This window comes from Carassius gibelio, chromosome B22 (genome assembly GCF_023724105.1).
Source record: "Carassius gibelio isolate Cgi1373 ecotype wild population from Czech Republic chromosome B22, carGib1.2-hapl.c, whole genome shotgun sequence".
NCBI classification, from domain to species: Eukaryota; Metazoa; Chordata; class Actinopteri; order Cypriniformes; family Cyprinidae; genus Carassius; species Carassius gibelio.
This window is the reverse complement of record NC_068417.1, coordinates 15,418,364-15,424,363: the sequence shown is the minus strand read 5'-3', so window position 1 is coordinate 15,424,363 and position 6,000 is coordinate 15,418,364. Positions and strand designations below refer to the sequence as shown.

The window sequence follows — 6,000 nt, the reverse complement described above, 5'->3', positions numbered from 1 at the left end:
ATGTCATGAAATTTAAAATCAACATATTTTCTTTGAATCACACTGCAATAATCTTCTAAATGTTCTTACCTTTTTTCGTGTTGTTGGTTTACAGAACACTGAATCAGTTCTGCCTTCATTACAGGTGCCAGCTGCATTAGCATTGACCATAAATGTGTTAAAACAACAAAGCTTGTATACTTGTATAGTGATCTGTATATCTGAATCAAATTAAGTTACTATTTTTAGTTAATAATTGAATTCCTGACCTGTTTTTCTACATTTCCTGCAGATGCAGCACATCACGACTGCAGCTACAATCAACAAAGATCCAGCAGCAGCAATCAACACTATGTACAATAAAGGTAGACCTTGATCTGTAATGAACAAAATTATTCTGTCAGTCTGATGTCAAACAACACTGAATACATAACAAGACAATAATAATTAACATCACTGCTGACATGCCTTGACAGAGTTCAGTAATGTCCAGATGTGTGGTCTGGTTTGTGATGGGATTGTTGATCACACAGCTGTAGCTGTTTTTCTCCTGATATTCCACCTCCAGAGGTAGAGAGAGACTGATGCTGAGATCAGACACACTGATGCTGGACAATAAACTGTTTCCTTTGTACCAGGAGAGAGTCACATGACCCACATTCACCACTGAACACAACAATGAACAATTCTGCTGTGATGAAGACGATGATGAAGAAAGATTTTGTGAAAAATCCCTTCTAATGTTAGGAGTGGGCAGACAAGCTGTAAAATGTTAGAGAATAGACAAAATAAACGTGAAAAACAATATTTTTGGTTATATATTTTATTATTTTGACAGTCAGTCAGTGAGTGTTTGTGGGATATCACACTATAGAATGATTAAACGTTCAGTTCAGTTTAAAGCATCTGAGGTCTAATGTTCATTCAAACCACATTTATTTTCAGCAGAAAAGCAAGAATGAGTAATGTACACTTATAATGTGTCCTTATGTAAGCCTATGAGCCTATAGTATAAAGTGTGTCCATACATGCCATACTGTGTAGTTTTCTAAAGTCAGTTTTTTTTTACTCTTTGATTTATCTTTGAGAATTTTATGCCTTGTATAGATTTTATATGAAATCTCTAAACTACGTAGTTGGAACAATACATATTTATCTGACTGATTGTAGATGGTTACGGTACATTTGAATGTACTCTGATTTACTGTGAGATTATTGACTCTAGTAAATTATGTTAAATACATAACGGCGCAACTGTTCATGCAAACATTGTATGCTGTTCTGTGTCAGCCTCACCACAAGGGATACATTTTTTTTAATTCAAATCAAAGCACAAACAACGTAGGAAAACCATATCCACATGGCGCAGCTGACACAGAACAACATAGAGTTAACGCAAAGGCGTGAAGTTGATTTTCTCCAAAAAGGCGCTAAAGGGTGACCCGAAGTAGACGAATGATGAATAAAGGAATTTTTTTTTTTTTGCACACAAAAATAATTCTCATAGCTTTATTATATTACTAACCCTTGATGTGACATGGATTATTTAATCAATCTCCTTGCTGTCTTTATGGATGTTGATCGTGTAATGACCATTGCTGTCTATGGGAGGGTCAGAGAGGCTCTCAGAATGCATAAAAAAAAATCTTAATTTGTGTTCCAATAATGAACAGAGGTCTTATGGATTTGGAACAACATGAGGGTGAGTAATTAATTACACAATTCTTAAGTCTGTTGAGATATTGAATTTTCAAGTGAAATGAGTGTCTTAGATCTGGAAACAGCATTCCTTGCATCACATCTTAACAAGGTTTACAATGTATGCTTCTTAATCTCTAAAAAGTTAACTGTTCACTGCCATTGTGGGTCAACAAGGGATGTCTCAATAATTTTTGTGATCAACCTTATGCCACACATGCTGTTAAATAAACATAAATAGTTTTGAACCCAAAATATTCCTTTAATAAAACGAGAATACTCACTATAGACAGAAACACTGAATGTTTTTGATGACAATTTATCTCCACTTCTCCGTAATTCATAGAGTCCAGCGTGTTGAGTTGTGATGTTTGTGATGGTCAGAGATCCAGTCTGTCTGTCCAGATTCAGTCTGTCTCTGAATCTCTCATCAGGACCATCATATGTGGAGAAGATTTGGTCCTCTATACTGATTTCAGCTATGAGAGACTTTTCAGATCCAAATTTCCACAGAACGTTATCGTCTTCATGTATTTCAGTAAGATCAGTGTTTAGAGTGACAGAATCTCCCTCCATCACTGACACTGATTCACCAAACACACCTAATGAACAAAATGGAACAGATTTCACACTTTTGTTGCTTTACAAAGCCTGAAGTGAATGTGAACTGAGGAACATCTCAAACGGCAACAGACAAGCAAAAGAAAACGCATTGACAACAAATGAAAGATTGTCGTGTAAACTAATATTTCAGTCTTGATGGTGTCTGTAACTTCACATTTATTTTGCAGTCGAGTGAAATTGGTATTTCCAGTAGTTTCACTTTAAATAATGCTCATTGAGAGGCAGACCTGAAAAGAGACCTGAATCTAGAGTAGGCCTCAATATATTAGCCGTTTTAATCTAGGTAGAAAAGCCAAATACAAAGCCTCTAACTATCAGGTAGATTACCCTGAAACTAAACTAAATTATACATTTAATAATACATTTTGTAACTTACCAATCAGATGACACCAGCACAAGCAGAACAAGACAATCCTGTGAAACATTTTCTTCAGTAATTCAGGGACTGATGTAATAAAACCATCTGCTGAAAATACTTGAGCTGTTCATCTGCTTTATGAATCCTCCCACAACAGGGTTTGACCCAAATAATGCAAATAAACTGCGGTGTGTGACATGAGCAGATCATCATCAGAGTCAAACTGAAACCTGCTGTGGTCTGATTTCTACAGAAACATGATTTGATCTCTCTCTGGACACATAGTTTTATAGCTGAGAATGGCTATTTGGTTCATGTTTGTGTTCAGTTTGAAGGTGAAGGGCTTCTTCCAGTCATTCAGTTATGAACCTCAGTCCTTCCTATCTAGATAAAACTGCTTTACAACTAAATCACTTTATCAATCCTTCAAAACTGTTGTATGAAACCAGTTGATTCACAGGTCAGAGGTGTTTTTACAAACCTGATCCCAAAAAAGTTGGGACACTGTACAAATTGTGAATAAAAACAGAATGCAATGTGGAAGATTCAAATTTCAATATTTTATGCAACATAGATTACATATCAAAAGTTTAAACGGAGAAAATATATCATTTTAAGGGAAAAATATGTTGATTTTAAATTTCATGACATCTACACATCTCAAAAAAGTTGGGACAAGGCCATGTATACCACTGTGTGGCATCGCCTCTTTCAGTCTGCAAATCGCCTTTTTATAACAGTCTGCAAACATCTGGGGACGGAGGAGACAAGTTGCTCAAGTTTAGGAATAGAAATGTTGTCCCATTGTTGTCTAATACAGGCTTCTAGTAGCTCAACTGTCTTAGGTCTTCTTTGTCACTTTTTCCACTTTATGATGCACCAAATGTTTTGGGTGAAAGATCTGGACTTGGACTTAGATACGGGGTGGTGATGGTGCAGTGGATAAGGCGCATGCCATTGGTGGGAGAGACCCGGGCTCGAATCCACTGTGAGACACCAATGTGTCCCTGAGCAAGACACTTAACCCCTAGTTGCTCCAGAGGCGTGCAACCTCTGACATATATAGCAATTGTAAGTCGCTTTGGATAAAAGCGTCAGCTAAATGAATAAATGTAAATGACTGTAGAGTGGCCATTTCAGTACCTGGATCCTTCTTCTATGCAGCCATAATATTGTAGTTGATGCAGTATTTGGTCTGCCATTGTCATGTTGGAAAATGCAAGGTCTTCCCTGAAAGAGATGATGTCTGGATGGGAGCATATGTTGTTCTAGAACTTGGATATACCTTTCAGCATTTATGGTGCTTTTCCAGATGTGTAAGCTGTCCATGCCACATGCACTCATGCAACCCCATACCATCAGAGATGCAGACTTTTGAACGGAGCGCTGATAACAACTTGGGTTGTCCTTGTCCTCTCTAGTCCGGATGACAAGGCATCCCAGTTTTCCAAAAAGAACTTCAAATTTTGATTCCTCTGACCACAGAACAGTTTCCCACTTTGATAAAGATGCCCAAAGATAACGGGCATCCAGTATGGTTTTCCGGCCTTGACCCTTACTCACAGAGATTGTTCCAGATTCTCAGAATCTTTGGATGATATTATGCACTGTAGATGATGATAACTTCAAACTCTTTGCAATTTTTCTCTCAGAAACTCCTTTTTGATATTGCTCCACTATTTTTCACCGCAGCATTGGGGGAATTGGTGATCCTCTGCCCATCTTGACTTCTGAGAGACACGTCCACTCTGAGAGGCTCTTTATACCCAATCATGTTGCCAATTGACCTAATAAGTTGCAAATTGGTCCTCCAGCTGTTTTTTATATGTATGTTTAACTTTCCTGGCCTCTATTGCTACCTGTCCCAACTTTTTGGAAAATTTTTTGATGGACTACTGCGTCTTGAGCTGCAGAACTGTAGGAGCCTGGTTTGTAATGTTACAGCTTTTTTTTACGTGCTGCGCTGGTTTAAAAAATAATAATTGTCTACTCGTCCGGCACTCTGCAACAACACAGCCTTGTCTCGGCAGTGAGCATATTCCCTATAACATAATTATTCTATAATACTATGTATTCAACAGCTGCTCAGGTCAATACTTATTATTCATACGTTACAAGCTAGGTAGCTCAGTTGTGGGCAAAGTTTAATCTTAAAATACACAACACAAGACAATACTTCTTTATTAATGAAACAAGAATTTATTGGGCTACTCTATTACATGGATCTAAAACCTAATGGACACAGACAAACACACACACACAGTAACTGAAGAGAATGATAACGGATTTGAATGGAGTCCTAGAAGTAAGTTATTCGTTAGATCGCACCAAGAAAATCACAAAAGCAGAGATGTATCTTATCTTGACTGCCTAAGGTCAATTTGTACTTATTTCAGCAAGAAATTATGTTTGTTTGTTTACTTGCATTTGCACTGAAAAGCGGTTTTGGAGATTTGCTTCTTACCTTGTCTCAGCGAATCCGCGCACCTCGGATTGGATATCAATTCGATAAACCGGTTGAAAAAAAACGGTTCACCGGTTCTTTTAGGCTTGACGTGATGATGTCATTGGTAATGATGTAATGGCGTCAAGTCTATCAAACATTCAAATATATAAAGTCAGTAATCATAACTTTAGTCAGTTAAAAACCTCATAATCATGAAAAGTTTACAATTAAGTTTTGCACCCCAAATACAGAAACAGAAATAATGTGCATACAAGGATTTAAGTCTTGAAGATATAAAGTAAATAAATTAGGTGTCATCAGTGCAGAAACCATGATCCACTTACTATACATAATCCATTGCGATGTATTTGTTATTAAATGAACTTACGTTTCGCCAGATTGCCCTTCATCCAAGCCCTTGGTTTACCCGCGCTCATAACATTAGCACAGAATCAGTTCAGAATCTATCACCAAAAGAATCAGTTCGGTTCAGACGCGCTGTGAATCAGTCGGCTTTATGCTGAATCACACATGTGCAGTACAGTATCTCCTCGGTTCTCGAATCGGACGCGCCCGAAAGAAACAGTTTTCGGTTCAGTGTACTGATGACTCCAGAACGAGAATCGCTCCAGAATCAATCAACCTGCACATGCTGCAGTTCAGTTTCATCAGCTGCACTACTCGTGTTCATGTTCTGTTTACTACAAACTCAATTTGTGAATGTGCCATCATTAACTATAAATACAGAACAGATATTGCATAAATCATCCCTTATTCCCATTAAACATAGTCTTTAGAGTCTTAATTATTGTCCAACTTCCCTGAAAACCCCTTTGGCCTATACATAATCTACAATATACAGATAAGAAACATTTTTATCTAACATTGAGAAAGT

General features: G+C 37.4%; 1 protein-coding gene and 1 long non-coding RNA gene across 2 annotated transcripts in view; one reads left to right on the top strand and one right to left on the bottom strand.

Annotated features, from left to right (window-relative positions):
• LOC127987257 (uncharacterized) overlaps window positions 1-3,284 on the bottom strand; it is a 5,167-nt gene extending 1,883 nt beyond the window's left edge. Inside the window, exons 1-3 of the long non-coding RNA XR_008161135.1 lie at window positions 1,962-3,284; window positions 249-741; window positions 70-131 (exon numbers count right to left, since the gene is read on the bottom strand). This is a non-coding gene — a long non-coding RNA (uncharacterized LOC127987257). The remainder of the gene's footprint in view (window positions 1-69; window positions 132-248; window positions 742-1,961) is intronic.
• The window catches only part of LOC127987225 (uncharacterized), a 45,617-nt gene that overhangs the window by 16,302 nt on the left and 23,315 nt on the right, over window positions 1-6,000 (top strand). The window lies entirely within an intron of this gene.